The 12,732-nt window shown below is 40.5% G+C and overlaps 1 protein-coding gene across 1 annotated transcript in view; it reads right to left on the reverse strand.

Moving 5' to 3' along the window:
- Positions 1-12,732, reverse strand: part of LOC132958345 (inactive N-acetylated-alpha-linked acidic dipeptidase-like protein 2) — a 479,226-nt gene that overhangs the window by 358,027 nt on the left and 108,467 nt on the right. The window lies entirely within an intron of this gene.

Below are 12,732 nucleotides of genomic sequence, written 5' to 3' on the forward strand. Positions count from 1 at the left end.
CGTGTGATACAGTGTCTTGTCAAGTCAGTTCTCTCAAACCATCCCATAGGCTTCATATTTATCCTAAGATGACTCTAAAGTCAGGGACATATTACCCTACCTACTCTATCTAAATCTTGAATGTGATGTCTCAGACAATTAAGAGCCGACACTAAGTCTACCAAACAATCCAGATATGACTGGAGACTGAGTGTCCTTGGTTGGCCTAATCACAGCTAACCCTATCAGCTCTGACCGTCGTCAGGGGCAGGGAACAAGATAAACAATATTGCACATCTACAGAGATACAGAAGTTCCATCACACAATCCTTTGCACAATATCTTTAATGTTCTCAGGAGCTCCTTCAGTGAGCGACTAGTGATGCCTCAGACTTTGAAGGTCCTTTGTTCCAGCAGCAGTACGATATGTTAATAAACATTTTTAGCTGTGGCTCCAACTCATGGCTGTAAATTATGTCTCAAATGGTTTCAATGGTGTTTGTTGTTTATTTACTTGTGTGTTGTGAATGTACTGCCGATTTTGTTCGTTGTGTATGAATTGACCCGGTAGCAAATGAATAAATGATACATATTTCTAATCTAATCCAAACTAATCTATATCATTTTGGATTTCAGAATATACTTTTTAAACATTTATTTGACCTCGTCTGAATCAAGAATAAGTCGATTTTTTTAACATAAAAAAAGTATCTCTACTAAGAGATTTGCATTCATTCAGAAGCAGATGAGCACTCAGACATTAACAGCATAAATTCAAGGCAGGATGCTTCCTGTTAATGAAGGGGTTTGTAATCAATTATTGAATATGATGGCCACAACAGCCACGAGGCAAAACATGCATTTGGTAAAGCATATTTGGACAAACATAGTCGTGACATGATTTCTTCAAGAGAGCTCTCAAACTTTGTACACATTTGCAAAATGATTTCCTTACTTTTAGTCTGCACCAATCATTGTGCTGTAAAAAGTTAAATAGGTAACTTTTTAACATGCAATCCATGTTTGGTCACCATGTTTGAGAAGTGGTAACCTACTATAAATCACATTGTTGGTGTCCTCATCCATTCATGTTTCACAGTATTTGTTTTGTTGCCACTGACAAAGGTAGAGATTTTTTTTTTTTTTTAAAGGTCAAGTGATCAGTGTGTGTCAGGGTTTAGGTGAACACTTCAAGTTGAAGAGTGGGAGATGGAAGGATTCCAGCGCAGAGGTTTTGACAGATTTGGGATGCTTACGATGTTTTGAGGATCGAGGGCTTTGCTGCCACAGTCACTCGTTGCAGGATCTGAAAGGCCAGACTCATGAATACTTTCATAACCTATCTTTGAATACAAACTTCGGATCAGCATTTCTTCCAGATTTGTTCCTGGCCGGGTGGACGACTTCTGAAGCTGCATTTAGACCACGGCAGACAAAACCCTCCACTGAAACCAATACTAATGGAATTCCCTTAGACTGTATCTGTACCACATAACTCTAAACTGTCCACTGAACCCAGTGCAAATGAAATTCAATGAATCCACATTTAAAGCGTATGACAGTAGCGCTGCTCACTGAAGCCAATACTAATGTAATTCTCTGAAGCAGCATTTTTGGAGGGATGTCAGTTCTCCAGGAAAGATTGATATCCTCCCAATCTCTCCTGGAAAAAAACAAAAATATTCCAAATAAACCAACATGAAGTGAAGGCTTTTCCAGGATGACATGAACCACAAAAATAGTATTTAAAGGAACAATTTAGAGAGGGGCTGCACGGTGGTGAAGTAACACTGTCCCTGTCAGAGTTTTCATGTTCTCACTGTGCGCCTAGGGGTCCCCCCAGGTACTCGAGCTTCCTTGCACAGTCCAAAGAGATGCTCGTTAGGTTAACTAGTGACTCTAAATTGTCCGTAGATGTGAATGTGAGTGTGTTTGTCTCTGTATTTAAGACCCATGATTGATTGTCGACCAGTCCAGGGTGTACCCTGCCTCTCACCCAGTGATAGCTGGGATCAGCTCTTGCCATACACAAGCCCAAACAGGATAATCGGTATGGATTATTGGATGGATTTTAAGGACTAAGACCCTGATTAACAGTCCCCATCGTGACCCTAATGAAGCCCAGAAGCCAAAATGCAACAGTCTAATGAAGTTAATAAAGTTGATCATAGTCTTGCTGGAGCTTTTTGACCTCTTCAAACCTTTCACTCTGACAGAAAACCCTACTCTGCTTCTAAAGTTTATCTAAAGGGATAAAGACTACACTTCGTAATGTTGATAACATTACAATTTCTATCTCAAGCTACAAACAACTTAACATGAATGATCTTAAGTTACTGGCATATGGAATTGGGTGGTAGCATTTTTGAACTCAATAGAAGATTTCAAGATTTCACAAGTATAATGAAGCTTGTTATTTTTCAAAAGGTTCATACTGTTGAATCATAAAAGGACCTTGAGACTTCGTATTTACATACATGTATTTTTTAATAACTTATCGTGATCAATGTGTAAAATAATATAAAGGTAAAGAACTGAGTGCAACATTGAGATTAAGTCCTCTTCGTCAAAAGAAACTGATTCAGCTTTCTTTTGACGATTTCTTTTCTATTTATTTGAGTGTTTAGTATTAGTGCGGCAGGTTTTTATGCATATTAACCTTTTCATTTACAGAGTAGCAGATTTATTGAAATGTTGAGTGATCACACATTTCATCAACACTTAAAGCTTTGTGTTTACACCTTTAAAGATGATAATGATACTCAAAGCAGTTCTGCCTGAGGCTGTATTCCTGCATAACATCCATAAATAATATGTGAACCTTCAACAAGACACCAACACATTGCACCTGTTTCGGTGTATTTCTGCATCTTAAAAGCTGCTTACAGCTGAAAACGATGTGTAATTATTAAGGCTGTCAAACGATTAGTCATTTTTTAATTGTGATTAATCGCAAAGGTTAAATAGTTCATCGTGATTAAACATATTTTCGATCGCATGTTTAAAATTCCATTATTTCACATTTGACAATAAAAATAGTCAGGCTTATATTTGGAATTATTTTTTACTGCCTTAAGCTGAAAGGGCGGGCAGTTTGGCGGGCAGGTGGGCAGGCGGGATGCCTGGGTTTGGGTCCGACCTGTGGTTCCTTTCTCGTCTATTGGTCCCCACTCTCTCTATCCCCGAATTCTGACTCTTTCCACTGTCCTACGTACCGATTAGACCCTAAAGGTTGAGCTAGAGCCACTGCAGTCAATTGAGTGGTCGAAACAATCTTCACTTCCCTTGTGACAGCAGCAATAGGACAAAGACAAAACACACCATGTTTAAATATCCTGGGGATTTGGGGAGAGTAATTTTAAGGCGTTTTTTTTTTTTGCCTCGGAGATGCAGACATTCCTCGGAATCATTGCTATTGATTGGCCGTTTGCACAACGTCACGCCGTTGTGATTTAGAGATGTGTAAGGGTACGGTTGGCTGCAAGATCAGGATTTCTGTACCAAACCGTACCAGACCAGGAACAGGGCTTATGGTGCGCCTAAAGGGACGAAACGGCATGCAATTAATTGTGATTAAATCAAATAAATGCATTAATTTCAGACCTTAATAAATCACATTGAAGTAATCATTGCTGACAGCCCGACTAATTATATCACACGTGTGTCTTCAGTTCTAGTTCATCAGCCTAACACAAAGACACAAAATGTATGTGAGAACCAAACAGCATCAAACTCACGACCATGATTGTGTAGTTCTGACCCATTTCCCAGACTGAAAAGAGCTGGCACCCACAGCCCGCCTGCTGAGCTCCGGGGCAGTTGGCTGCTGGTGAGATGGCTCTGTCTGATAATGTGTTGGCTGGGCCACTGTTAACTTGGGCAGGGATCTGTCTCCACCGCCATCTGGACTGCTGCTCCATCTAGTTCTCCCACTTTGATCTCTTCATCTCCATCTGTCTCGCTGACTTGACCCATTGACTGACTTTGTGTGCATCCGTCTGACTGACTATAGGTCGCTCTGACTGACTGACTTGGAAGCTGACTGAATTTATGGGTTTCTATCCATCAATCAGAAGGATTTATACGTCTCTTAGACTTGAATATCAAATGACTCATACATCTAAATGACTGAGAAGTGAATTCGCAAAACGATTGTCTGGCTTTTGTGGCTGCCAAACCCTCACAAGTGAGACAAAAAGGAGCAGCATAATTTCTACACAGGGACCTACAAAGGGATGTAATGCACATCTAACTGAGCCACCAAGCTGACAGAGCCTATAGGTAATTTGGTTCTGTTTGCAGGTATTTAAAAATCAGATAAAATCATACATTAGGCACAAATTGGCTCCTTTCTATGCAAATGAGCATAATTTCAAAGTATGTCCCATAACAAACACCAGGACTGATAACAACATGCAATGAGAGTGGAATTATAGGCATCCTCTGACAGTTAGGTAACAGCTGTGCAGTTTTATTTTTACAAGGAGGGTGATACATGGACTATAGCCAAAAAAACATTTGGAACGTTATGCCAGTGTGAAAGGGATAGTTTGGCATTTTTTAGGTGGGGTTTAAGAGGTGCTTCCCAATAGTTTACAGGTATATTAGCTACAGGAGATGCTGGTCAGCTTGGCCCATTTTAAATGGTAAATGGACTTGATCTTGTAGAGCGCTTTTCTAGTCTTCTGACTACTCAAAGATGCAGGTCACACCGACACATTCACACACTGATGGTAAAGGCTGCTATGTAAAGTGTCTATCAGCATTAACTATTCCCATTCATACACATTCATACTGATGAAGCAGTGGGAGCACCTTGGGGTTAAGTGTCTTGACCAAGGCCAGGGCATCAAACCTTAGACGCTCCAGTTGAGAGTTGACTCACTCTACCACTGACCCACAGTGGTGTACATCCGTTAAGACTGGTCAGAGTGCATGCAAGGAAGCTAGGCTATACAATGCTGCAGATGGGGTCTTTTGTACCACATTATTTACCTAATTTTAAAAAAGAGCTTAAAAAAACATTGGTGTAAATTAACACTTGATATTGAAAAAAAGTCTCAGTACTTTACTTTAGCTCGAGAAAGCTACTTCATTTTAGTAATACAATACGTGGTCCATTTACACAGACGCTGTTTTTGAAATATGCTAAATTACTGGGTGCAAACAACCACGTCTGCATAACAGTATAGCCTAGCTTCGGTGTCGGTAATCCAGCCAGTCTCTCGTTAAAGGTAGAATATGCGATTTCTTGATCCAGCAGATGTCACCCTTGAGCACCAGCATGAAACCAAAACAACTTGCACTGCATTGTTGTGTTAGCATGCTAATGCTAGCAATCTTTATTATGCTCGTATCTTCACACTGCATGTAAATTTACACAAAATGACCATGATCTAGAAACGCTTACGGGACATTCAAATAAGCAGTGAGTACAGTATGTTATTCATCTTTTCTCTAGTCCCTCAATGAAACAACTTTTATACGCAAGGCAATGAGCCGGCCGGCTGTCCTGACGATGTAAACAAAGTGAAGCTACGGCTGGGAAAGCTCTGAAAACATCACAGACAGTGGGACTCGGGTGTTACATTCATTGTAGACAGTCATGACTCACAGAGTTATTTTCAGAGAATATACTTGATTTCTGCTACATTTAAGTGTGAAAAATCGCATAGTCTGCCTTTAAAGGGGCAGAGCTCGCCTGCATCCCCTGTGGCTAATTTACTTTCAATTGACAAGTACCTCATACAAGCCCACTTCAACAATACAGAAACAATCCCTTCACACTGGAATAGAAAGGCAAAGTCGTTCTGGCTGTAATGGACTTGAGTTTGTGTAGCGCTTTTCTAGTCTTCTGACCACTCAAAGAGCTTTTACACTGCAGGTCACACCTATACATTCACACACTGAAGGTAGAAGCTGCTACATGTAAAGTGACCATCAGAATCCCATTCATACACATGTATACAACAACGAAGCAGCTGGAGCAATTCAGCATTAAGTGTCTTGCCCAAGGACACAGCGGACATGTTGCTGCAGGAGCTGGGGATCGAACCCCCAACCTTCCAGGTGAGAGACGACCGGCTCTACCAACTGAGCCAGAATTGTGCATAATTGCCGGGCCCTTCTTCACAACTTCATGTGCTTCGCTTCCTGCTCGCTCCAGGGAAGACGGGGAATTATAGATGGGGAAAGTGTCATCACATCTGTTGAGTCTGGAGTTCACATGAATGAAAAAAAAGATGCCCCCCTCCCCTCTCAGCTCATCATCTGTCTGCTGGAGAACTCAAGTCAGGATGAGTGCCGGGAGCAGTAATAATAATAATAACAGTTTTTTTCTGCAATCAAGAGCGTGACAAATGCAAGTGACACTGAGTCGCAGATGTGGTAAAAAGTGTATGTTTGCACTGAAATGTTGTTATCACAGTTGTATGATTTGGTCCTTTAGACAATGACATGAAGCACTTCCAAATGACTGGTAAGAATTAATTCTACAACTGAGAGAGCACAATGTTTACTCAGCAAGTTAAGCTCAGACATCAGACAATTTGGTTTACATCATAAACTCATCAAGTTTACGATTGGGCTCGAAAAAAAAACATTCTGCTGTGATGACGACTAACGAGTTTACTCCGAGCTTAAATGTATCCATCTGTACTTCTCAATTTGAGGACTGGGCTTTAGAATCGGTGGTGAATAAGACATTCTCCGACATAACTGTATACGTTGTAGTTATGTAGGTTTGGCTTTCTGTCAAGGCATGTCTCTACTTGGAAATCGTAATCTTGTTCATTCGTTTCTGTCTCAGTTCCTTAAAGGAGCTAAATGTAACTCTGACACCACCTTCTTGTTTTTTTTAATCTTGCAGTTTTATTGTTATGTATAAGTATATTGTTATGCATAGTGTATGTTATCATGTATATTGTCTACTGTTAGTTGTTTCTTTTAAGCACATTGAGTCAATGCTTGTCATATGGAATGTGCTAAATAGATAAACTTGACTTGACTAGCGTTTTAAATGGGTACTGAAGTCCAAATTTAAAACATTGGAGAGAGCTGTCTCCCCCACCCCCCGCCCCTTTCTCCTTAGAGTCGATGTGCACGCAGGTTGCCGTGTCGCGGACAATGAAGCTTCAGTGTTTAGCCAACTCTGCATCAGTCTCGAAAAATGTTTATGCGTTCTAACCTCTCTCCATTTTTCAAAAGCTTCTCCAATATTGATCCTAGTGTAACCACCTTTCTGCTCGTGGAGCTTATTAGAAACATGCAAAGGCTTTTTCTGTCAGGTAGAGTCAGTTATATCTGCTTGCCTGCTTTCATCGCTGCAAGTGTGCAACACCTGCTGGTTTGGCATTTGTCTGGCAAACTTGTGTGGTTGCTTCCAAACCTGTTTCCTTCAAGTCTGATGATATAATAAGGTCATTTTATGATTTCAATCAGGCGATATCTTTCATTGGACCTTTAATTTCTGCGACCATGACTGTTTTTTTTTTTTTTTTAACAACAAAGGGGTTGTCGCTTGGCTAGAAAGGCCTAGAATAGAATCATCATTAAAAGAAACAGATCTCCCATTGAACATTTGTGCCATTAATTCTCCATGGTCTTAATTAACTGTAACAAAACTATAATTTATATACAGTAGAGCTGTTTCCCTGGGGGTGGGGAGGACGAGGAGGGAAATGAAAGTGATGGTGGAGCAGAGAAATTAAAGGCGACAGGAGCGAGGCGGGGGTGCAGTGTTTGTTCGGTTTGTGTGTGTGTGTGTGTGTGTGTGTGTGGGGGGTGGGGGGGGAGGTGGTGGGTTATTTGTAAGCAGCATATAGCGTGTTCCCATATGACCAAGGACTTTCTCCTTTGGAAATTCCATAATGAAATAATCAACCTCTCTTGGAGTATGATAAATTTGCCCGGAACTCTTGTGATTAATCACCGGCTTTAGAAAACCAAATACAATAAATTAAATTATAGTGCAGAGAAGTTCACTTCCTCTCCTCCATGCTTTATTGGTCGGCCATAATAAACCATTAAGCGCTAACAAGGAAGCAAAATATGATGCAACATGGAAAATCCATTTAAATTGATGAACGAATTAATAATTGTTAGAGGGAAGTGGGTGTTGCTACTTTGCTTCATGTAGCAACACGGTTGTTTAGTTAATTAGCTGTTCCACTGTAATTAACTTGGGAATGATAAACAGTAATCCTTGAACATTATCCTTATATTCAATTAACGGGCTATTTAAAATCTGGTCAAAGGAAATGCCACTCCGATTAATGAACGCGCACACATGTCAGTAATAATCAGTGTCATCCGTTTTATGCGTGGTGATAATGCAGATATCATCTTGTGCTTATGAGTGGCACAGCTGATGTGCCGCTGATGTCATCCATCAAGACACGTGTTCGCCAAATGATCAATTCAGAAGGTCAGATCCTTCCATGTTTACATCTTTGAGTCTCCGTGCAGCCCCTTCATCTTGTCTCTGTGGAATAATTAAGACCACTGTGACACGAACATCACTTCCTGTTTACTCATCTCCCATCATCCCTCAGGTTTTCCTATATGACAGATGAGTACGAGAAATACCTTTAGCTCATAATGTCTGCCTTTTTATTATAGCAGCAGAAATCCTCTGAGAGCCATTGATTGCAAAGTCCACAATTCATCTTGGTGGTAATTGGAACAAACACTGTTTAATGCCAGTGAGGCCCGATAGTTGGCAGAGCAGAATGTTTCTCTCGCTCCAGAAAACCACAGAGGTACGCTGTGATTCATACAATTGATCTGTGCATTGGTGAAAAGGGCACAACGATACTGTCTATAAGGGAAACATGCTCCAGGCCGTGTGAAATACAACTCCCTGTAAAGCAGTCTCTTAAAAAAGAGATCATGCTTTTTAACTTTGTTAATACTGTCAGGGTATATATGATTATATAATATGGTTGAATTACTAATAAAATACAAATGGATTCAGAAAAATCTTACATAGTAATTTGAGTGCACAAAATAGTTACTTTACGGTGAGAAGGTCGACTCAGAGAGCAGAACCAACACCTGTGGGAGTGTCACCCACCTGGGGGAGGGGTTACTGCCCTTTGTGATGTCATGAATAGGAAAGCCTCCAAACAGCCCAGTTTGAGCACACATTTTCTGAAAAGTGGAGCAAGCAAAAGACAGAGAGGTGACTGATTTTTCTCGACAAGTTTAAAAAAGTCTCAGAGGGCCCAGAAAACATGTCGTTGACGTTTTAGAATCCACTCTGATCCTGTCTTTGATCATCCCTATAAACCCATCTATTTCAGCCCTGATCAGAACAGGCTGTTTCTGTGTCTGTAGCTTTAAATGTAAATGAGCTGTGTCTGAACCATGCCCCTCTCTGGAAGGGGATGTTCCTTGGGCTTACTTGAAACATGGCGTAGTGTTTACAGTGAGAAGGGGGACTCAGAGGGCAGAGCAAACACCTTGTTGTGGGAGTGTCACCTTCCTGGGGGAGGGGTTACCCCTTTGTGATGTCATGAGGGGAAAATCTCCAAACGGCCTGTTTGCGCACACGACAAAAGTGTTAGAAAACGTAGTAAAAAGTAATTTGCCAATTATGTGATCTTTACATATTTTACTATTATTATGCAGGAAAGTTAAAAAAAAATGGTGGTCTCCACTTTGTCAAAAATATGGACCCACATTGTTTTTTCTACTTTAAATAACTGCTTGTTGAGAATGAAAATGAGGTTGATGAGAACAGTGGGACTACAATCAAAGCACAGCTGGTCTGTAAACAAAAACAATGAGATCAAAAGATGCTCAGATGCGTCACAGAGCTGAGCAGCACTGCAGTTAGGTGATCATTCTCTGTGGGTTTGTCACTACAAGTCGAAGCTTCCACATAGGTCCTTTGATCCAGTGCTAATACACTGTTTAGTACTCATCATGCAGACTGGACTCTTTCAATGTACAGTACAGTATACTTGATGTATATGGAAATGTGATTCTATCTACCGAATGATACAAACCACTGACTGTAATTGTACAGGATTTCATATCTAAAAGAGATAATGCTCTGATATTGCGCTCCAACATTACTAGTTTGGTAGAAACAAACATTTTTTACAAAACTTTTAAAAGCTCCTGTGGGGAACTTTTGCATCCCGTGCTATTGAAAATCTCATCCTGTTGTCTTTTAACAGCCAAAACCATCACTCACGGTGACTCTTTTCCATGAAAACTGTAAGCGTGGCTGTTTCAGCAGCGAGTTCGGACTCATTTCATCTAACACCTGCCCTGCAGCAGCTGTTTAAGGCATCAACAATTGTGATATAGCATATATGGTCTTGTTAGCTTCTGATTGTCGCATAAGCTGTATTCACATTATGCACTCCTGAACTTTTCTACAAAATTTCAGGAGGACTGCCCCTGAAATCTTCCTGATTTGGTTGTTCTCACATGCACCTCACATTGAGAGAGTATCCCTGTCAGCTGGGAGGATGGGGCTGGGGGGTCTCCTTGACAACAAGTGATGTAAAAAGAATGATGCGGAATTGGCTGCTGAAGCAACATAGTCCACTTTACCATACTTTACTTAGATGAATTGCCATAACATGTGTGTAGTGTAGTTTGACAGAACACCAACATCAAGAAAAGAGCGGAGAAGACCATACTGATGAACAGAAAACATAAAGCAGCAGTTAATTATGTGCACGGAGATCACAGCTGTTGCATGCACTTAGTTTATGGTTGTGCAACGATTTCAGAGAATAAAGGTCACCGCACACTCCCACTCGAATATATCCTGCTGCATTCTCACATCAGCTCATGCCAACTTACAATTAAAATACTACGGGGCTGGCTGGAGAAACTCCGGTGAAAGTTTCAGTGGAAAGAAATTCAGCTGTTAGCGTTCACACATGCAGCTAACTCTGGAAACCTCAGGAGTGAAGTTTAAACTGGCAAACTGAGAGAATATATTTGTGTACAACACTTAATATTAAAAACTGGCAATTACTTTTCTCTCATTTGACAGTGATCTTACAATAAATGTTGTGACACAATGTGCTTAGATGAATAAACTCAATCCTTGTTACTTGATTTTATAAAATAGGTTGTTTATAGAGGTCTAACTGTTTTACAATCAGCAAAATATTAGACCTGCATGTCTATTGGCTACAGAATGTAATGACAACATAGCCAGGTTCTACATATATTATTGATTGATTGATTGATTGATTGATTGATTGATTGATTGATTGATTGATTGATAGATTTTATTTTATTATTGGGTCATGCATAAACAGTATGCCCAGCCCCAAACAGGCTTACAAGACACCATTATTAACACACAGAGACCAAAGGTAGACACTTAATGATAACCTTACTAATTAAAGAAACCATCCTGACGTTTCGTCATGGCCAACTTATAAACATTGTAATTAAACATCCTCTCCATCCTCTCCATCCTGTCACCATCAGAGCTCCAAAACATTGCAGGATTCTGAGCGTACATTTCAGTATACAGATGTGTTCTTAACTCATCATATAAAGGATAATACAAATGAAAATGAGATTCATTCTACACTTCTCCTAAATCACAGTTCACACAGTCTGTGTTCCTCCAGGATGTTTTTAAATCTGCCGACTTCAAGAGCGAGAGGAAGGAGTCCTGTTCTCAATTGAGCAGCCAAGGGTCTCTGACTTCCTGAGAAGTTTGCTTTAAATGTAACATATAAATAAAACAAAAAAGGGTTAAACTCTAAGCTTCTCAACTCTTTCAGAGATTTACACCATTGTTCAGGGGCGGGACCATGGACCCTCCATCAAAATCTTATTGGCCACCCCAAAATCCTACTAAAAAGTATGATTGGCTGTTTGCCTTGTCTTATGTTTGAATCAACTATTCTGGCTGCGTTGCAACAGGCTACTACTAAAATGTAAATAAATATCTTGCACATATACCTTGTCAGTTAGACTGGGTGCACTTTAATTTGTGACGTTGGATTTCCATCTTCTTTTAGTGTCCTTATATAAATAAGTTGAGATTTATAAATGGTGTGATAAGTGGAGATAGAAAGGGTAAATTAATTAAGTAAATTAATTCTTGTGCGCACAAATCCCCCGCCCCGCACAAGTCAGAGCCCCATCTGGGCCACCCCAGACAAAAAAAGTCTGGACACGCCCCTGCCTGTGTTATACAAGACACACTGCTAGACAAGACCATGCTTTCATGAAGACTGTGTTCTCAGTGTCAAAGTTTCCAATAAAGAGAGGAGCAGCTGATTGTGATGCAGGGTTGAAACCGTCTTCAACTACATTATTGTTTCTTTTCACCCACTGTGGTATCTGGGGCTCTCCAGAGCTCCTGCTGGCTATTGAGCTATCGATCACACAGATCATGGCCCTGACTTCACCACCAAGGCCTTGAAGCGTCTGTGTGTGTGTGTGTGTGTGTGTGTGTGTGTGTTTGTGTGTGTGTGTGTGTGTGTATGTGTGTGTGTGTGTGTGTGTGTGTGTGTGTACATGTAAGCAAATCAAAGCAGGTCTCGACCTTGCTTAACCGCGACACATTCAGCGCTCTCTTGCCCAACAGATTGTGGGGCAGAGAGCAGGAAGACTAACAAAAGAGAGAAAAAAGTCCATCTGATGCAAAAGTAATTACGTCTACTTGCAAAGACATCATTCTCAGTGGTTTGGAAACCTAATTCAACTGCAGTTTAACCATACAATTTATTATTACCTGCAAAACAATATATTGGTTTATGTTAA

Source organism: Labrus mixtus, chromosome 3, assembly GCF_963584025.1.
Source record: "Labrus mixtus chromosome 3, fLabMix1.1, whole genome shotgun sequence".
NCBI lineage: Eukaryota > Metazoa > Chordata > Actinopteri > Labriformes > Labridae > Labrus > Labrus mixtus.